The sequence below is a fragment of the Hemiscyllium ocellatum genome, chromosome 5, assembly GCF_020745735.1.
Source record: "Hemiscyllium ocellatum isolate sHemOce1 chromosome 5, sHemOce1.pat.X.cur, whole genome shotgun sequence".
Classification (NCBI taxonomy): Eukaryota; Metazoa; Chordata; class Chondrichthyes; order Orectolobiformes; family Hemiscylliidae; genus Hemiscyllium; species Hemiscyllium ocellatum.
Window position 1 is genome coordinate 81,370,345 of NC_083405.1, and position 21,546 is coordinate 81,391,890.

At 43.5% G+C, this 21,546-nt stretch overlaps 1 protein-coding gene across 1 annotated transcript in view; it reads right to left on the bottom strand.

The window, feature by feature from the left end:
• The window catches only part of LOC132816089 (tomoregulin-1-like), a 232,773-nt gene that overhangs the window by 73,477 nt on the left and 137,750 nt on the right, over positions 1 to 21,546 (bottom strand). The window lies entirely within an intron of this gene.

Below are 21,546 nucleotides of genomic sequence, written 5' to 3' on the forward strand. Positions count from 1 at the left end.
GGCGGCATTTGGTATGCTTTCCTTTACTGGTCAGTGTATTGAGTACAGGAGTTGGGAGCTACAGGACATTGGTGAGGCCACTTTTGGAATATTGCATGCAATTCTGGCCTCCTTCCTATTGGAAGGATGTTGTGAAACCTGAAAGGGTTCAGAAAAGAATTAGAAGGATGTTGCCAGGGTTGGAGGATTAGAGTTATAGGGAGAGGTTAAATAGGCGATGGCTGTTTTCCCTGGAATGTCAGAGGCTGAGGGGTGACCTTATAGAGGTTTATAAATTCATGAGGGGCATGGATAGGATAAATAGACAAAGTCTTTTCCCTGGGGTGGGGGAGTCACTATAAAGCATAGGTTTAGGGCGAGAGAGGAAAGATATAAATGTGACCTAAGGGCAACTTTTTCACTCAGAGGGTGGTATGGAATGAGCTGCCAGAGGAAGTGGTGGAGACTAGTACAATTGCAACATTTAAAAGGCATCTGGATGGGTATACGAATACGAAGGGTTTGGAGGGATATGCGCCAGGTGCTGGCAGGTGGGACTGGATTGGGTTGGGATATAATCAGCATGGATGAGTTGGACGGAAGTGTCTATTTCCATGTTGTATAACTCTATGACTAACTACAACATGGTTCCCGGTTTTCTAGCTGAGGGGGCAAAGCTCAAAAGACATGGCAAGGCAATGCAAGACAGGGATGCTGGAAGCATCCATTTGGTTCAGAATGAGTGACCTCTATTATAGCTGAAAATGTGTTGCTGGAAAAGCGCAGCAGGTCAGGCAGCATCCAAGGAGCAGGAGAATCAATGTTTCGGGCATGAGCCCTTCTTCAGGAATGAGGAAAGTGTGCCAAGCAGGCTAAGATCAAAGGTAGGGAGGAGGGACTTGGGGGAGAGGCGTTGGAAATGCGATAGGTGGAAGGAGGTTAAGGTGAGGGTGATGAGGTGAGGGTGATAGGCCGGAGTGAGGGTGGGGGCGGAGAGATGAGGAAGAAGATGCAGGTTAGGAAGCTGGTGCTGAGTTCAAGAGTTGGGACTGATACAAAGTGGGGGGAAGGGAAATGAGGAAACTGGAGAAATCTGAGTTCATCCCTGGTGGTTGGAGGGTTCTTGGGCGGAAGATGAGGCCCTCGTCCTCCAGCCGTCATGTTGCTATGGTCTGGCAATGGAGGAGTCCAATGAACTGATGTCCTTGGTGGAATGGGAGGGGGAGTTGAAGTGTTTAACCACGGGGTGGTTGGGTTGGTTGGTCCGGGTGTCCCAGAGGTGTTATCTGAAACGTTCCACAAGTAGGCAGCCTGTCTCCCCAATACAGAGGAGGCCACATCAAGTGCAGCGGATGCAGTAAATGACGTGTGTGGAGGTGCAGGTGAATTTGTGGCGGATATCGAAGGATCCCTTGGGGCCTTGGAGGGAAGTAAAGGGGGAGGTGTGGGCGCAGGTTTTGCATTTCTTGCGGTTGCAGGGGAAGGTGCCAGGAATGGAGGTTGGGTTGGTGGGGGGTGTGGACCTGACGAGGGGGTCACGGAGGGAGTGGTCTTTTCGGAATGCTGATAAGGGAGGGGAGGGAAATATATCCCTGGTGGAGAGGTCTGTTTGGAGGTGGCGGAAATGACGACGGATGATATGATGTATGTGGAGGTTGGTGGGGTGGTAGGTGAGGGCCAGTGGGGTTCTGTCCTGGTGGCGGTTGGAGGGGCGGGGCTCAAGGGCGGAGGAGCGGGAAGTGGAGGAGATGCAGTGGAGAGCATCATCGACCATGTCTGGGGGGACATTGCGGTCTTTGAAGAAAGAGGCCATCTGGGTTGTTCGGTATTGGAACTGGTCCTCCTGGGAGCAGGTGCGGCGGAGACGAAGGAATTGGGAATATGGGATGGCGTTTTTACAGGGGGCAGGGTGGGAGGAGGTGTAGTCTAGGTAGCTGTGGGAGTCGGTCGGTTTATAGTAAATGTCTGTGTTGATTCGGTCGCCCGAGATAGAAACGGAGAGGTCTAGGAAGGGGAGGGAGGAATCTGAGATGGTCCAGGTAAATTTGAGGTCGGGGTGGAAGGTGTTGGTAAAATGGATGAACTGTTCAACCTCCTCATGGGAGCACGAGGCAGCGCCGATTCTGTCATCGATGTAGCGGAGGAAAAGGTGGGGTGGTGCCAGTGTAGCTGCGGAAGATGGACTGTTCCACATATCCTACGAAGAGGCAGGCATAGCTGGGGCCCATGCGGGTGCCCATGGCTATTCCTTTGGTTTGGAGGAAGTGGGAGGATTGGAAAGAGAAGTTATTCAGGGTGAGGACCAGTTCAGTCAGTTGAAGGAAGGTGTCAGTGGAAGGGTATTGGTTGGTACGGCGGGAAAGGAAGAAGCAGAGGGCTTTGAGTCCTTCGTGTTGGGGGATGGAGGTGTACAGGGACTGGATGTCCATGGTGAGGATAAGGTGTTGGGAACAGGGGAAGCGAAAATCATGGAGGATGTGGAGGGCATGGGTGGTGTCCCGAACAGAGGTGGGGAGTTCTTGGACTAAAGGGGACAGGACCGTGTCAGCATCTGCAGTCCTCAGTTTCTCCCTGATCTCTATTATAGCAAGCACACAGCCCAGAGACACATTCTGTTTAGTTCACGAACTGAGTGCGTGCTCCTGAGGACTGTGTCATTGCTGCAGTCAGAATGGAAATTTGTCAGAACCGCTTGGGAGGATTTAAACTAGTAAGATGGGAGGGTGGGACCTAGGGAGATAGCGAGGAAAAAGATCGATCTGTGACGGGTACAGCTGAGAACAGAAGTGAGTCAAAAAGTCAGGGCAGGCAGGGACAAGGTAGCACTAATAAATTAAACTGCATTTATTTCAATGCAAGGGGCCTAACAGGGAAGGCAGATAAACTCAGGGCATGGTTCGGAAGATGGAAATGAGATATTATAGCAATCACAGAAACATGGCTCAGGGATGGGCACGACTGGCAGCTTAATGTTCCAGGACACAAATGCTACAGGAAGGATAGAAAGGGAGGAATGAGAGGCATTTTTTATAAGGGACAGCATTACAGCTGTGCTGAGGGAGGATATTCCTGGAAACATATCCAGGGAAGTTATTTGGGTGGAACTGAGAAATAAGAAAGGGATGATCACACTATTGGGATTGTATTATAGACCCCCCAATAGTCAGAGGAAAATTGAGAAACTTATAAGGAGATCTCAGCTATCTGTAAGAATAATAGGGTAGTTATGGTAGGGGATTTTAACTTTCCAAATATCGACTGGGACTGCCATCGTGTTAAGGGTTTAGATGGAAAGGAATTTGTTAAGTGTGTACAAGACAATTTTCAGATTCAGTATGTGGATGTACCTACTAGAGAAGGTGAAAAACTTGACCTACTCTTGGGAAATAAGGCAGGGCAGGTGAGTGAGGTGTCAGTGGGGGAGCACTATGGGGCCAGCAACCATAATTCTATTCGTTTTAAAACAGTGATGGAAAAGGATAGACCAGATCTAAAAGTTGAAGTTCTAAGTTGGAGAAAGGCCAATTTTGACGGTATTAGGCAAGAACCTTTGAAAGCTGATTGGAGGCAGATGCTCGCAGGTAAAGGAAAGGCTGGAAAATGGGAAGCCTTCAGAAATGAGATAACAAGAATCCAGAGAAAGTATATTCCTGTCAGGGTGAAAGGGAAGGCTGGTAGGTATAGGGAATGCTGGATGACTAAAGAAATTGAGGTTTTGGTTAAGAAAAAGAAGGAAGCATATGTCAGGTATAGACAGGATAGATTGAGTGAATCCTTAGAAGAGTATAAAGAAAGAAGGAATATACTTACGAGGGAGATCAGGAGGGCAAAACAGGGACATGAGATAGCTTTGGCAAATAGAATTAAGGAGAATCCAAAGGGGTTTTACAAATATATTAAGAACAAAAGGGTAACTAGGGAGAGAATAGGGCCCCTCAAAGATCAGCAAGGCGGCCTTTGTGTGGAGCCACAGAAAATGGGGGAGATACTAAATTAATATTTTGCATCAGTATTTATTGTGGAAAAGGATATGGAAGATATAAACTGTATGGAAATAGATGGTGACATCTTGCAAAATATCCAGATTACAGAGGAGGAAGTGCTGGATGTCTTGAAACAGTTAAAAGTGGATAAATCCCCAGGACATGATCAGGTGTACCTGAGAACTCTGTGGGAAGCTACAGAAGTGGTTGCTGGGCCTCTTGCTGAGATATTTGTATCATCGATAGTTACAGGTGAGGTGCCGGAAGACTGGAGGTTGGCAACGTGGTGCCACTGTTTAAGAAGGGTGGTAAAGACAAGCCAGGGAACTATAGACCGGTGAGCCTGACCTCGGTGGTGGGTAAGTTGTTGGAGAGAATCCTGAGGGACAGGATGTACATGTATTTGGAAAGGCAAGGACTGATTAGGGATAGTCAACATGGTTTTGTGCGTGGGAAATCATGTCTCACCAAACTTGATTGAGTTTTTTCAAGAAGTAACAAAGAAGATTGATGAGGGCAGAGCAGTAGATGTGATCTATATGGACTTCAGTAAGGCGTTCAACAAGGTTCCCCATGGGAGACTGATTAGCAAGGTTAGATCTCATGGAATACAGGGAGAACTAGCCATTTGGATACAGAACTGGCTCAAAGGTAGAAGACAGAGGGTGATGGTGGAGGGTTGTTTTTCAGACTGGAGGCCTGTGACCAGTGGAGTGCCACAAGGATCGGTGCTGGGTCCACTACTTTTTGTCATTTACATAAATGATTTGGATGCGAGTAAGTTTGCAGATGACACCAAAATTGGAGGTGTAGTGGACAGCGAAGAGGGTTACATCAGATTACAATAGGATCTGGACCAGATGGGCCAATGGGCTGAGAAGTGGCAGATGGAGTTTAATTCAGATAAATGCGAGGTGCTGCATTTTGGGAAAAGCAAATGTTAGCAGGACTTATACACTTAATGGTAAGGTCCTAGGGCGTGTTGCTGAACAAAGAGACCTTGGAGTACAGGTTGATAGCTCCTTGAAAGTGGAGTCGTAGGTAGATAGGATAGTGAAGGTGGCTTTTGGTATGCTTTCTTTTATTGGTCAGAGTATTGAGTACAGGAGTTGGGAGGTCATGTTATGGCTGTACAGGACATTGGTTAGGCCACTGTTGGAATATTGCGTGCAATTCTGGTCTCCTTCCTATCAGAAAGATGTTGTGAAACTTGAAGGGTTCAGAAAAGATTTACAAAGATGTTGGGGGATTTGAGCTGTAGGGAGAGGCTGAACAGGCTGAGGCTGTTTTTCCTGAAGCGTCGGAGGCTGAGGGGTGACCTTTATAGAGGTTTACAAAATCATGAGGGGCATGGATAGGATAAATAGGCAAAGTCTTTTCCCTGGGGTCAGGGAGTCCAGAACTAGAGGGCATAGGTTTAGGGTGAGAGGGGAAAGATATAAAAGAGACCTAAGAGGCAACTTTTTCATGCAGAGGGTGGTACATGTATGGAATGAGTTGCTATAGGATGTGGTGGAAGCTGGAACAATTGCAACATTTAAGAGGCATTTGGATGGGTATATGAATAGGAAGGGTTTGGAGGGGTATGGGCTGGGTGCTGGCAAGTGGGATAGATTGGGTTGGGATATCTGGTTGGAATGGATGGGTTGGACCAAAGGGTCTGTTTCCATGCTGTATATCTCTATGACTCTAAGTGTCTTGTCAGTGGATTAGAGATGAGCTGTGAGAGTTCTTAGATGTCAAATGTCAATGTCAATGTATACAAAACAATGTCAATGTGGCCAATATTCACGGAGCATCCGTATCCAACATTGAAGTCGTTCAAAGAAAGTGATAAGCTAAATCTGCCAAATGGGCTTTATGTCCCTGGGCACTGGCATCTGACATCTGCCAGCTTCATCTCCAATCCAACGACATGACACTCCTGCACTTCGACTATCATTGCAATACTGTAGCAAGGAAACTACATGCTCTGGCTTCCTTGTCGAGTCTTTCTGATGTTGACCTTGTTTGGAATTTGGGAGGTTGGCAAACTAAATATTGATGAAGCGAGTTAGGCTGTAACAAAGCGTTTAACAGTCAATAATCCCAACCAATTAGCAGCTTGCCACTGTCTTGCTAGTGTTTCACTACAATGCTTGTAAAAAGCATAAAAGATTGCACAAGTTGATCCTGACATTGAAATGGGCCTTTCTTCATATGTCACCCGATTCTACCACACATCTTGTCATTGGCCATGTCATTCAGACCCCTGTAGGATTCTGTCCTTTGATGTATTTTGCTATTACATTGCTTATGTTGTGTATATATTCATCTGAATATGAAACAAAATCCAACATTTTGAGTGACTAGGTAATGTATGCACTGGGCACGACTGTTTTTCTCCATGTATTCACGTGGGCTAAATGTATGACCTGTCTGGATGATAAGACAATCTAGATATGAGCAGAGATGTTTTGAAATTCTGAGAACCAGAAACAGTCATGTACAGTTACAATTACACATCTGACCATACTGGTGGTCAATGCTACCCAGTCACACCAGTGATTGAGCAAAACATATAAGTCCAATTATTTGAACCATTCAGTGGTTGCCAATTGATCACAAGGGGATAGATCCAGCAGTGTGATGTCACCATTGTTGCTCTGCTGTACATATTACAATTTGAATTTATTGTGGGAATATAATGTTGTTTATAAATAACAGCCACTGTATGGAATTTGATTTGATGCTTCCTCTTACATTGTTAACCGTTAATAGAATATGTCATGTTTGTGTTGTTCAAAAATTGACTCCTATTAAGTTGAAGCACACAACGCAACTAACCCACTTTAAAAAAAAATCAATTCCTTTTCTGCTTCTCTGAAGCAGCAGCTGCCAAAAGGGGAGTTAGTTCATTTTTGATTTTCCTTGCTCAGATTTGTACCCTTAATGTTAATTTAAATTATGAAAAAAAAATGAGGAGAGGACAAATCTCGAAGTTTTGCACTCACTAAAGTGCAAGTTTATGTATCTTCTATGCATTGAATCTGGCTTGCTGGCACTTATTAGATATTAGTACAGTTGTACATTGTATGTTAAAACACCAGGATCTAAAATTCCAAGGTGGAATTTGTATCTGTGGCTCCTGTCTGTGAATCCAGCATTGTACAGCGTCATCGTTTAGATTTAGTTGCCATTGAAAACAACATTGTAGCGGTTGGCTGATTAACACGATGGAGGTACAGGGCCCAGAAAATCAAACGTAGGGAGCAGGCAGGCAAGATGTGGTCTCCGCATTAGATTATCACAGCACAAACGTTGATACATTTTTGAATAGGAGAGAGATCTTTTTGAAGTTTGCTATTGAGTCTCGCACATTGCCATGCCAGCCACTGTGAGAACCCATCTCCCAGCGAAAGAGATCTCATTATTTTTTGTTGCCTATGGACTGAAAATAACAAAACCAGACATGACTTAGAAAAAGGGACCAAACAAGGATGTAGAAGTGCAGCTAACTGGAGCATGTGAAACAATGTTACTTCTGGGAACATTATGCCCAGACAAATAGGCATGACAATATATGGTTTGTTCAGGGTAATCTGATTGGTCAGGTTTTAGTTTATTACAGGTTTGGTAAGGGGAGTCACAGAGAGAAGTAGAAAAGGGACCTCCTGAAGTTAGTTGTATCAATCTTTTGTCTCTTTCCTTTCTCTGTCAAATTGCTATCCCCAATTTTCTACTGAAACAGCAGAATAAAAAATATATTTCAAAATGCTAATAGAAGTAGTTGTATAACCTAATGAAAACCAGAAAGACCCTGGCCCAGCAAAGTGACCAGGGAACTAAAGATTGATCATTACTGTGAGGCAATGTTGAGACATTGCCAAAGAAGGAAAAGGATTGTGGAACCAATCCATTATGGTTTGTGATTATCTATTGGCGATTCAGAACTGGCTATTTTTTCCTCCACTCAGAATATTTGTATTTTATCCGTTTTCCTTTGTGAGGCTGTGTTTGGGAAGTTTTATAAGGAGTAAAGGTGAAGTCACATAAATTAGAAATCCCATTTTTTTAACTGCTCTTGTTAAAATTCTGAACATTACAATAAATAGTTCATTTTATTGTTACTGAAGAAAACTTGAAGTGGTTTGTTGTTATCCTGGGTAGCAGTCGGTCAAAGGAAAGTTGGCATTCATGACAGTTGTATTAAATCTTGATATTTGATAGGACTCTGGGAATAGTGGGCTGTGATTTCCAGCACAATGCTCCAGTACGTCATTACACCAGAGCAATAGCAGGTCAATAGGAAAGAACAGGAAGTTGTAAATCAGGTTCTCCTTCAGGCTACATTTAAATGAAGTGTGCTGCTTGTTCCTGCAGAGCAAGAAACCCTTCTGTCAGACCAAGGAGGCCTGGAGGGAGAGATATGCAGAGCTTAGCCACCATGAAGTCCAAAAGTACATCTAGGTACAATGTTACAAGCTGATCAATAGTGGTTTCAAGTAAATGTGTTTGAGGGCTGCTACAAAGTTAAATGAAAGTAAGTAACGGCAGAGGTTGAGGTCACATGACTACAGCCAGCCAGTACACTGTGTCTTGCACATGCTAGTCACACATACACTGTGCTTTCTCCAAACAACCCTTTTCAAAAACTAACAAATTGCACTTCCAAGTTACTCAATATCCATGGTCAACAAAGAAAATAATCTTTTTGAGAAAAATGCTTTGAGTGGTTTATGGTCAGACTTCACTAGTACTTAGACTCTCTCGGCGGAGCAGGTAACGGCTGTCTGGTGGTGTTTTTTGAAGTCGCGGGTATAGTCCAGTTAGTGCTTTTTAACAGTTAAAATTTAAAGTTTTTTAGAGCGCCTAGCGGACCCGGAAGCTGGTGTCGCGCTAGGTTACCTGGGAAGGGTTTTTTTCTTAAAGAAGCGCGCAGGTGAGGAACCCGAGGCACTACAGGGGTAGAGCCTCCCGCCCGCCCTCCTCCTCTAACCTAATAATAAGACCCGTTGTGGTAAGCAGGTAAGTGCTGCATTTTGCTTGTTTCTTTCTTTAGATCCAGTTTTTAAAGTTTACCTTTTAGAAGGATGGCAGTGAAGGCAGTGCAATGTTCCTCTTGCAACATGTATGAGGTGAGGGAAGCCATTAGCGTCCCTGCTGATTACACTTGCAAGAAGTGCACCCATCTCCAGCTCCTCCAAGACCGTGTTAGGGAACTGGAGCTGGAGTTGGATGAACTCCGGATCATTTGGGAGGCAGAGATGGTCATAGATCAGAGCTTTAGGGAAGTAGTTACTCCGAAGGTTATAGAGAGATGGGTGACAGTGAGGGGGAGTGGGAGGAAGCAACCAGTGCAGGGACCCCCTGCGGTCATTCCCCTCAAGAACAAGTATACCGTTTTGGATACCTGTGGGGGGGGATGACTTACCAGGGGTAAGCATCGAGGTTCAGGCCTCTGGCACGGAGCCTGTCCCCGTTGCTCAAAAGGGAAGGGTGGAGAAAGGTAGAGCGATAGTTCTTGGGGACTCAATAGTGAGGGACACAGATAGGCGGTTTTGCGGGGGTGACAGAGACTCACGATTGGTATGTTGCCTCCCAGGTGCAAGGGTACGTGATGTCTCTGATCGTGTTTTCCGGGTCCTTAAGGGGGAGGGGGAGCAGCCCCAGATCGTGGTCCACATTGGCACCAACGACATAGGTAGGAAGAGGGGTGAGGATGTTAGGCAGGCTTTCAGGGAGCTAGGTTGGAAGCTCAGAGCTAGAACGAACAGAGTTGTTGTCTCTGGTTTGTTACCCGTGCCACGTGATAGAGAGTCGAGGAATAGGGAGAGAGAACAGTTAAATGCGTGGCTACAGGGATGGTGCAGGAGGGAGGGATTCCGGTTTCTGGACAACTGGGGTTCTTTCTGGGGAAGGTGGGACCTCTATAAACAGGATGGTCTACACCTGAACCTGAGGGGCACCAGTATCCTTGGGGAGAGGTTTGCTAGTGCTCTTTGGGAGGGTTTAAACTAACTCTGCAGGGGCATGGGAACCTGGACTGTAGCTTTATGGTACAGGACCTTGAGTGTAGGGAGGTTAGGAACAAGGCATCGATCTCGAAGGAGGGTGCCTGTAAACAGAAAGGTGGCTTGAAGTGTGTATACTTCAATGCCAGAAGTATAAGAAATAAGGTAGGTGAACTTGCAGCGTGGGTTGGTACCTGGGACTTCGATGTTGTGGCCATTACAGAGACGTGGGTAGAACAGGGACAGGAATGGCTGTTGCAGGTTCCAGGGTTTAAATGTTTTAGCAGGGTCAGAGATGGGGGTAAAAGAGGGGTGGTGTGGCATTGCTTGTCAAGGATAGTATTACAGCGGTGGAAAGGACGATGGAGGAAGACTTGCCATATGAGGTAGTTTGGGCTGAGGTTAGAAATAGGAAAGGTGAGGTCACCCTGTTAGGAGTTTTCTACAGGCCTCCCAATAGTCCGAGAGAAGTAGAGGAAAGTATTGCGAGGATGATTCAGGAGAAGAGTGAAAGTAGCAGGGTGGTTGTTATGGGGGACTTTAACTTCCCAGATATTGACTGGGAAAGCTATAGCTCGAGTTCATTGGATGGGTCGGTGTTTGTCCAATGTGTGCAGGAGGGTTTCCTGACACAATATGTAGACAGGCCAACAAGAGGTGAGGCTATACTGGATTTGGTTCTAGGTAATGAACCAGGCCAGGTGTTAGACTTGGACGTAGGTGAGCACTTCGGGGACAGTGACCACAACTCAGTGACTTTTACTTTAGTGATGGAGAGGGATAAGTGTGCACTGCAGGGCAAGAGTTATAGCTGGGGGCAGGGAAATTATGATGCGGTGAGGCATGACTTAGGATGCGTGGATTGGAAAAATAGGCTTCAAGGGAAGAACACAAATGTTATGTGGAGATTATTCAAGGAGCAGCTATTGGGTGTCCTTGATAAGTATGTACCAGTCAGGCAGGGAGTAAAGGGTCTTGTGAGGGAGCCGTGGTTTAATAAGGAATTGGAATCCCTTGTGAAAGGGAAGAGGGCGGCCTATGTAAAGATGAGGCGTGAAGGTTCAGTTGGGGCGATTGAGAGTTATATGGTAGCCAGGAAGGATCCAAAGAGAGAGCTAAGAGCAGCAAGAAGGGGACATGAAAAGTCTTTAGTTGGTAGGATTAGGGAAAACCCAAAGGCTTTCTATAGGTATGTCAGGAATAAAAGGATGACTAGGGTAGGTATCGGTCCAGTCAAGGATAGTAGTGGGAAGTTGTGCGTGGAGGCGGAGGGGATTGGAGAGACACTAAATCAATACTTTTCATCAGTATTCACTCAGGAACAGGACACTATTGCTGATGTGAATATTGAGTCACAAGTGATTAGAATGGATGGCCTTGAGGTATGTAGGGAAGAGGTCTGGGGAATACTGGAAAGGATGAAAATAGATAAGTCCCCTGGGCCTGATGGCATTTATCCTAGGATCCTCTGGGAAGCTAGGGAGGAGATAGCAGAGCCATTGGCCTTGATTTTTATGTCGTCATTGTCTACGGGAATAGTGCCAGAAGACTGGAGGATAGCGAATGTGGTCCCCTTGTTCAAGAAGGGGAGTAGGGATAGCCCGAGTAACTATAGGCCAGTGAATCTCACTTCTGTTGTGGGCAAAGTCTTAGAGAGAATTGTAAGGGATAGAATTTATGAACATCTGGATAGGAATAATGTGATCAAGGATAGTCAGCATGGTTTTGTGAAGGGCAGGTCGTGCCTCACAAACCTTATTGAGTTCTTTGAGAAGGTGACTAAGGAGGTGGATGAGGGTAAAGCAGTAGATGTGGTGTATATGGATTTTAGCAAGGCGTTCGATAAGGTACCCCATGGTAGACTAATGCAAAAACTACGGAGGTATGGCATTGAGGGTGCAATAGAGGTTTGGATTAGGAATTGGCTGGCTGGAAGGAGACAGAGGGTAGTAGTTGATGGAATAGGTTCATCTTGGAGTGCAGTTACTAGCGGTGTTCCACAAGGATCTGTTTGTCATCTTTATAAATGATCTAGAGGCGGGGCTTGAAAGCTGGGTGAGCAAGTTTGCGGATGACATGAAAGTCGGTGGAGTTGTGGACAGCGAAGAAGGATGTGGCAGGTTACAGCGGGATATAGATAAGTTGCAGAGCTGGGCAGAAAGGTGGCAAATGGAGTTCAATGTAGCTAAGTGTGAAGTCATTCACTTTGGTAGGAGTAACAAGAAGATGGATTACTGGGCTAATGGTAGACTACTTGGTAGTGTGGATGAGCAGAGGGATCTTGGTGTCCCATGTACACAGATCTCTGAAAGTTGCCACCCAGGTAAATAGTGCTATGAAGAAGGCATATGGTGTACTGGGCTTTATTGGTAGAGGAATTGAGTTCCAGAGTCCTGAGGTCATGTTGCAGTTGTATAAGACTCTGGTGCGGCCTCATCTGGAGTATTGTGTGCAGTTTTGGTCGCCATACTATAGGAAGGATGTGGAGGCATTGGAACGAGTGCAGAGGAGGTTTACCAGGATGTTGCCTGGCATGGTAGGAAGATCGTATGAGGAAAGGCTGAGGCACTTGGGGCTGTTCTCATTGGAGAAAAGAAGGTTTAGGGGAGATTTGATAGAGGTGTACAAGATGATTAGGGGTTTAGATAGGGTAGACACTGAGAACCTTTTTTCTGTTAATGGAGTCAGCTGTTACTAGGGGACACAGCTTTAAATTAAGGGGTGGTAGGTATAGGACAGATGTTAGGGGTAGATTCTTTACTCAGCGGGTTGTGAGTTCATGGAATGCCCTGCCAGTAGCAGTGGTGAACTCTCCCTCTTTATGGTCATTTAAGCGGGCATTGGATAAGCATATGGAGGTTATTGGGCTAGTGTAGGTTAGGTACACTTTGGTCGGCGCAACATCGAGGGCTGAAGGGCCTGTACTGCGCTGTATCTTTCTATGTTCTATGTTCTATGTCTCTCCCAAACAGATACTGATTAAAAAGTTCATAAAGACAATAGTCAAGAATTATTTTTCTATCTGAGATTAACATCATTCATTTTGCATTAACAACCTTTTGCAAATACAGCTGGGTCTTCCTGCATAAGGGTTGCTCCAGGTCTTGTCTTGTTGGCATCAGGCTACAAGGGAATCTTTGATGTCATAGTATCTCAGTACTAGAGTTATCATTAGTTGTTTGATTTTAGTGAAATTTGGTTCTCATTTTGTACCCACTGCACATTCTTAGCAGTGAACTTTTATAGAGGTTAACATGCTAATATCAAGTTAAACAAGACCTTTGCTAAATTGTTCACAAACTCAACAAGTCACTGCATAAGTTTCACAGTTTCACATCTACTGTACAGCCTCATCTGGAGTAGTGTCCCTTCTGGTCTCCTTGTAACAACAAATATTAAATTGGAGAGGGTTCAGAGAGATTCACCAGGACGTGGAGGGTTTGAGTTACAAGGAGAGGCTGGATGGGTTGGGATTTTTAACTGGAGCATAGGAAGTTAAGGGATGACCCTTCAGAGGTTTATAAAATAATGAAGAATATAGATCAGGTTATTTTCCCTAGGGTGGGAGATTTCAAGACTGGGGCATTAATTTAAAGGTGAGAGGAGAAAGATTTAAAAAAGACACGGGGCAATTTTATTTACATGGTGGTGGTTCATGTAAGCAAGTGGTAGATGTGGGTACAGTTACAACGTTTAAAAGACATTTCTAAAAGTACATGAATAAGAAATGTTTGGAGGGATATGGGATAAAAGCAGACAGGTGGGATAGCTTAGTTTGGGATTATGGTCGGCATGGACTGGTTGTATCGAAGGGTCCGTTTCTGTGCTGTATGACTCTCTATTGGTTGTAGCATCTCTGTTGCTATTTTCATCTTGTCAGGATCCAGCTACAACACTTTTGCTGTCAGCACACAATCTAAATTCTGGACTTCAGGCATTTTCAATTGCATCTTCTTCTTGTTCACCTTCAGGTTCATATGGTGAGCTCTGTACAGCAGTCACACTAGTTTCTGATCTTGGTCTGAAATGGTTTCTTCATTCATACCTCTATATCCATAGACTTGCGGTAATTCACAATAGTTTCCACTCCAGGAAAATCACTGATTACTTTACACTATCTGCAGTGATAGTTTTCTGGAGCAGTGGAAATATCAAGCAGGATGTGCATCCAACCATGTCTCTTAAATGGCATTACAGATTTAGTCAGAAAACTGCTGTTTTCATCCAGCTACACTTGCCAGTACAGCTCTACACTTACCAGGTACTAAATACCTTTGCATTGGCAAGTTAGGGCAAAATTTCTTTAATGGTTTATATGTGGTAGTAAGGTCTCTTAAAACCTTAATAAGGCTCCTTTTGACCTTTGCACACTTTCAGTTTTGAAATTTTTTTCTCTGCTGATATCCTGCTATTCACATTTGTAGGAGCTGTCTTTTTTTAAGATTACTCACCTTGTTTTCAGCTTTCCTGTTTTGTCTTTCAGGCTAGACTTGGAAGAAAAGCTTCTTGATTACCAAGGGGATGAAAGGTTATTGGGGATGGAGAGATGAGGTTAAATGATCTGCTATGATCTTATTGAATGGCAGAGCAGCATCAAGGAGCTGAGTATCCTATTATTCTTGTTACTATGTTCATGTGTAACTCATGCTGTGTTGGTCCTATCTCTACTTTGAGATGAAATTCACAAGGAGGGCATCCAGGTTCTGTAAAAACATCTTTGCTATCTTTGAACATCTGTCTGGAAGACAGTGCCCGGGAGCCCTATGAAACACTGCAATTGTCTCCTGGCTCATGGCGAGTTACCAGTATGGTGGCTCAGTGGCTGGCACTGCTGCCTCACAGCGTCAAGGACCCAGGCACGATTCCAGCTTTGGGTGACTGTCTATGTGGAGTTTGCACATTCTCCCCATAACATCTGTGTCGGTTTCTTCCGGGTGCTCTGGTTTTCTCCCAGAATCCAAAGATATGCTGGCCAGGTGAATTGGTCATGCTAAATTGCTCATAGTGTTCAGGGATGTGTAGGTTAAGTGCAATAATAAGGGGCAAATGTAGAGTAATAGGGTAGGGGTAAAAAATGAGGTCTGCAGATGCTGGAGATCACAGCTGCAAATGTGTTGCTGGTCAAAGCACAGCAGGTTAGGCAGCATCTCAGGAATAGAGAATTCGACGTTTCGAGCATAAGCCCTTCATCAGGAAAGGGCTTATGCTCGAAACGTCGAATTCTCTATTCCTGAGATGCTGCCTAACCTGCTGTGCTTTGACCAGCAACACATTTGCAGCTGTAATAGGGTAGGGGAATGGGTCTTGGAGGATTACTCTTCAGAGAGTCAGTGTGGACATTGAGACAGTGAGCAAAATCACTCATTTCAGCTATGATTCAAACTTTCGACTTGCTTCAGCTGAGATGAGTGATTTTGCACAATGTCTACTATTTAAAATTCCAGACCTTCGTTCTTCTCAATGTATGGGCTCTCAGCTTTATATGTCCTCTTCAATGAGTAACATTCCATCATATTGCCTGAAACTTATCTTTAAGGGTTTAACTCTTGGATCATCATCCTGAGTCATTTTGATCAGGTTTGCAAATCTCAGTGTTGTATGAAGTATTAGCGTCTACCTGACATTTCACATTCATTTGATGCTCTCTTGCTGAGATACAGGTTTATAATTTATGATTATAGTGTTGACTCTTTGATTCTAAAGGAGTAAATGGGTTTTTGGTTTTCAGTGCTGTGCAGGTGTAATTTTACTCTTTTAAGAAAAGATCAGAAAGTTACTGGAACAGGGAGCTAAAGACAATCTTTCCAAGAAAGCATATGCCTTAAGTTAAATGAGTGAGTAAGATACCTGGGGAAATAATTATTGTACTTTTATGACCTACTGAAACAGAACCGGGGCCATTAGCAAGTGCAGTTCAGAAGATCTATTTTGAGTAAAATGGCACTTTTTAGTTTGTGGAAGTCTTCAGGCCACCAGGGTTGGAAGGAGGCCATAAACTATTTTAGCAGTCTCAAAGTAGTCAAAGACAGTGAAAAGTCAATGAGTGAGCCTGTCTACTCATTTCAGGGGAGGGATGGAGAAAAGCACATTTTGAATGTGCAAAAATGATCAAAGGAAAAAAATTATTACTTTTTCGGTTTAGTAGGAAATTTTCAAGTGAAAATGGGAGTGATGCCTCACTGGGGTTGAGTATCTCTAAACAATATTGGTGGGAAAAAGTATTTAATCTTTCTATACGTATTTATGACAAGACCTTTCAAAACTTCCATTCATATACATAAAATTTTGCTTCCATTTTTCTTTCCTTTTGTGTTTTCTTGTCAGTCTCATTTGAATATATTCTGTGATTGGTCACCATGGAAGCACTAGCTTTTGGAGCGCTGCTCCTTCATCAGGTGGTAGGTGGCAATACTTGCTGTTGCTGAGTCAGCAGGTACAGGTAGTTCTGAGATAACAAGCACGTCAGCAGCACAAGTTGGCTATAATGTCGCCGAAGAATTAGGGAACGGTATTTTTGACAATGCTTACCTCTGTTGGCAAGAGTGCAATTCCAGAGGGGATCGATTTGCATGCTCCATTCTGTACATGCGCTGATGTCCACGTGGTCTTCGTGCTGTTCTGCTCATGCATGATGTCAGCTGCCAACAGGGCAGCTTTCTGTGAGAGGTACTGTACAGAGGACAGCTTTCTTATGTTTTTTTTAAATGGGCTGTGTTAAATTTACTATTGTTTCATTAATAAATACGAATTCAACATTCACTCAAGCTTGCTACAATTTGTGTTATGCTTTTGGGTGATTTTTGAGTGATAGTGAGTATTCTTTTGCTTGTCTGCTCCTAACCCCACTTTTCCCATAGGCCCCACTATTTCAATTAAGTGAGATTTTGCTGGAATGCAAATATGGGCATTATAGGAGAATTCCCTATGATGATTTCACTCACCAAAAATGCTGGAAGAAATTCTAAAATGGGATTCAGCAGCAATACTCATTGAGTTCAACACTGATAATAGATCCCGATTGGATAATATACAGTGGTAGGCTCAGAGTTGGGATCTCCTGGTTATTCTGTGAGGATGCACTGCAGCTCCTGGCTGTGGTCAGCATGGAGATGGAGTCCACTGGTTATTGGAGAGACAACAATGCAGCCAGGTGCTCCTGGTTGGAGGGCGACTGTGGGTCCAGCATTGGCAGCGGCAATGGCGAGGCAGGCCAAGAGGTGAAGAAATGGTGCCTGAAGAATGGCAATTCTAATGAGACTGGCGCAGACAGCGGAGGGATGGTGGAGGAGGGGTGGCACCACAGGTGATGGTGAGCCAGCTGAGGGTTCAGGGCAGAGCTGGTGGAATGAAGGTGGACACTCTTTCAGCTATGTCCTTTTTTTCCTTAAACTACTCAAAATGGCATCAAATTTTGCCGATAATTGAAGCTTTTCACTGTATTTGAATGTATTATTCACTGTAAACAATAATAAATCATCATTCATTCATTCAAAAAACATGTGAATGAAAAATGAGGATTAGCACTGCAGTTTTAAAACTGATGTTGAGGAATGAAGAAATCTCCAATTTGAAATACAGGTCCTTCTAGTATAAAGCGTGTTTTATTAACACAAATTGGCTACAACATCATTGATGAATTGTGGATGCTGTTTGGACAATGCAAACTTTCTACTGAATGGGTATAGCAATTTTCTACCGCGGTCTTGTACAGCATGATTTTCTATAGCACAGGGTTACAGAGGAACACAACTGTCTCATTATAGCAGAATGACCTGTAGGTGCATAGCAGTAGTCAGCTATCTGACTGTTTCAAAAAGAAAGGAGTAAGCTCTAAGAAATTGTTAGATATACTGGAATTAGGATGCTTAGATCTTTAATGTGTAAAAATGCTTCACTAGATTAGTTCCAGAGATGAAAGACTTGTCTTATGAGGAGAGATTGAACACTTTAGGCCTATACTCACTGAAGTTTATAAGAATAAGAGGAGATCTGATTGACAAAGTAGACATGGAGCAAATGTCTGCCTTGTGGGGTAATCTAGAACAAGAGATCATAGTTTTAGGCTAAGGGGTGGCAGATTTAAAACAGGAATGAGGAGGAATGACTTCTCTCAAAGGGTCATGAATCTGCGGAATTCATTACCCCACAGTGTGATGGACACTGGAACATTGAATAAATTTAAGGAGGAGATAGACAGATTTTTAATTAATAATGGGTGAGAGGGTTGTAGAGATTAAGCATTAAAGAAACAGAGTTAAAACTGAGATGTGATTAATCACAATTGTATTAAATGATGAAATAGGCTTGAGGTTTGTATTGCAAACTACTGTTCCTAATTCTTATGCTCTTAAAGAAAAGAAACAAAGAATATAGTATGTTGCTATTTTGAACATGTTTTAAAAATTTTACCGGGATGTAATTAGTAAATAAGAAATCAAATCCATTATAATTTAATATGGTCTGAAGAGTGTCAGAGACCTAATGGAATAAGGAAAGAGGTGATGAATATATTAATGGAGTGGAAAATACCAGGAGCTGGTAATCAAGTAGTGTGAGTTTTATAGAGTGTGGTTACTGAAATAAAGTTCTCACTAAAATGTGGACTTGGACTTTGTTAAAAGCCATTCATTTTCTAGTGTGTAATGGACAAATTACAAGGGATTATACTTTCAAAATTCTAAGCAATAGAGTTAGGAGAGAGATGAGGAGGAACTCAGAGAGTTGTCAGTATTTGGAATACGCTGCCTGAGAGGGTAATCAAGGTGGATTCCATAGGAGGTTTCAAAAGAGAGCTAGATATATATTTGAAAATGTTGAAGTTCAAGGGCTACAGAGTTAGCACTGGAAGGTGGAACTGGCTGGGGTAGCTCTTTCTGGAACAGATACAGACACAATGCTTTTCTGTAAAATTCTGTGATTCTGGGTAATGAAATAAGAACAAAAGCTGGAAAAGCAAGATGGGCAACACCTTTGTAACAGGATTAACATTTTAGGTTGATGACCTTTTAGGCTGTGGCTACTCTCTTTGAGGCAAAGGAGATTGCCGGGTGATGTTAATGATCTTTATAAGATTACAACTGATGAAAACAGTATTACAGGATACAATGTGAGATTTTAAGAAAAGAGATGCAACGGAGAATGAGGAAGAACATTTTAATTCAGGAGACTCATTTGAAAGGAAATTGTGACTGAGGAGGAGTGTACAATTCACTGGATTGTTCTGAGGGAAGCCTGCAATTAGATGATGCATTACAAGGACTCCGTTTATGACTCCACACTATCCTCCCCTCCACTGGCCAAATGTGTTGATGTTTAATATAACAATGACTTTCAATAACACTGACATTAGGTAACCACTGAGTCCTAGTTGCAGGTTTTCCTGCCATTTTATATATAGTTCAGTGATGGTCTCTCTTGCCAGCCAAGGTCTTCATTTGCACTAGTGTTCCACCATCTGAAGGTAGTTCATGTGAGTCCAGAAAACTCTGGGATGTAACAAAACCGGTTGTCAGTTTTGCACTTGCTACCATTCCCTTTGGCTTCCTTCCATGATCTGTTGCAGCAGTGATACTTCTCATGAATGGCCTACTCCCGTCCTGTGTTGCTGCTCCTCAGCTCAGGGTCCATGGAGACTGAAAGATTGAGATCAATGTTTGCTTCAAACCCCTCTACAGGCCACTGCCCTGGCAGCGAACATCCACCATGTCTCGTTGATTTATCGTATAACTATGGAATTGCACCTTTACTTGCCTTGCTGAGATGCTGCAACCACTAATGCATTCCCCCATAATGCTGTCCCTCAGTTCTGCAGCACTGTCCTATTCCTCAGCTTTATGTTACCTTTCAGTTCCTTTTGGCCGTCTCTTAGCTCCTTTGCACTGTCAGAGACCTTGCCTGGATGCCAGCACCTTTAGATGGTTGATGATTAGAGGCCTGTGATCCCCTGCGCTGCACACTGAATCCATAAGTTATCATTACATTTCTTTCACATTCATGAAAATGCAACAGAACCCTTCTTTTAAATAACTTAATTGGCTTCCCACTGTTTTCATGAAGAATTGCTAACTTGCTGCTTCTCCCATACAGCCACTATTTTCATTCATTCACAGGACGTGGATGTTGCTGGCTTGACCTGAATTTATTACCCAAGTCCAAGAGCATTGTGAGTTAAACAGGAGAAAGTGAGGACTGCAGATGCTGGAGATCAGAGTCGAGTGTAGTGCTGGAAAAGCACAGCAGGTCAGACAGCATCTGAGGAGCTGGAGAGTCGATGTTCTGGGCAAAAGCCCTCCTGCTCCTCGGATGATGCCTGACCTGCTGTGCTTTTCCAGCACTACATTCTCAATTGTGAGTTAGCCACATTGCCGTGGGTCTGGAGTCACATGTAGGCCAGACCAGGAAGGATGATAGTTTCCTTGTCTAAAGAACATTAGAGAACCAGGTGGGTTTTTCCAATAATCAACAATGTGAGATTATTAGATGCTTAATTATGGATTTTTTATTGGATTCAAATTCCACTAACTGCCATGGCAGAATGTTGCCTGGTTCTCTGGATTAATGAGGAGAAAGTGAGGACTGCAGATGCTGGAGATCAGAGCTGAAAATGCTGCCTGACCTGCTGCGCTTTTCCAGCAACACATTTTCATCTCTGGATTAATGATCTAGCAATAATACCACTAGGTCAGTGCACTGAATCAAACTTCCTCATATATTTTATACAGCAGTTTTAATCAAGAAAACAAAAATGTTTCAGTGTTACTCTGAACTCAACATGTTTGAAATCAGTTACCATGCTCTGGTCACCTCCAATAAAAATTGTGAACTGGCAAATGGAACCGATTCATGTGAAACATAAAAACTAGGATGAGGAGTAAGCTGTTTGACACTTTGATTCTACTCTGCCATTCAATATAATCAGGCTGATGTTCTATCTCAAGGCCATATTCACGCTTTCCCTGCATATGCTTTGATGCCTCTAATACCTAACATTTTATCAATCTCTTCCTTGAATATGCTCAGTGACCCAGCTTCCACTGCCCTCAGTGGATGCAAATTCCACAGGTTGACCAGCCTGAAGAAATGTTTCATCATCTCTTTCCTAAAAGGCCTACCCCATATCTTGAGACTGTGATCCTAGTTTTTGAATCATCCTACAAGCATCTAGTTTGTTTATCACTGTTAAAATTGTATACATTTCAATCAGACCCCTTCTCATTCATTTTAGCTCTAGTGAATATAGGCACAGTTGAACCAACCTCTCCTCATATGGAAGACCTGCCATCCCTGGTATCATCCGAGGGAACCCTTACTGTTCTCCCTCTATGGCAAGTATAGGGTAGGGAGACCAAAACTATACACAATACACCATGTCCAGTCTCACTATTTGTATTGTAAATACAATTTATTGGTTTATAATAAAGAGGTTCTTAATTTATGTCATAGATTCCAACATTTGAACTTTTAATGTAATAGTCTGTGAATTTCCTCTAAGTTTAGCAAGATGAGTTCTCACATTTATTTTAAAGGTGCCAACATTTCTATTAAAGTTGTGGAGGAAGAAATTCAGATGGCATGAACAGTTCATCCTTTAG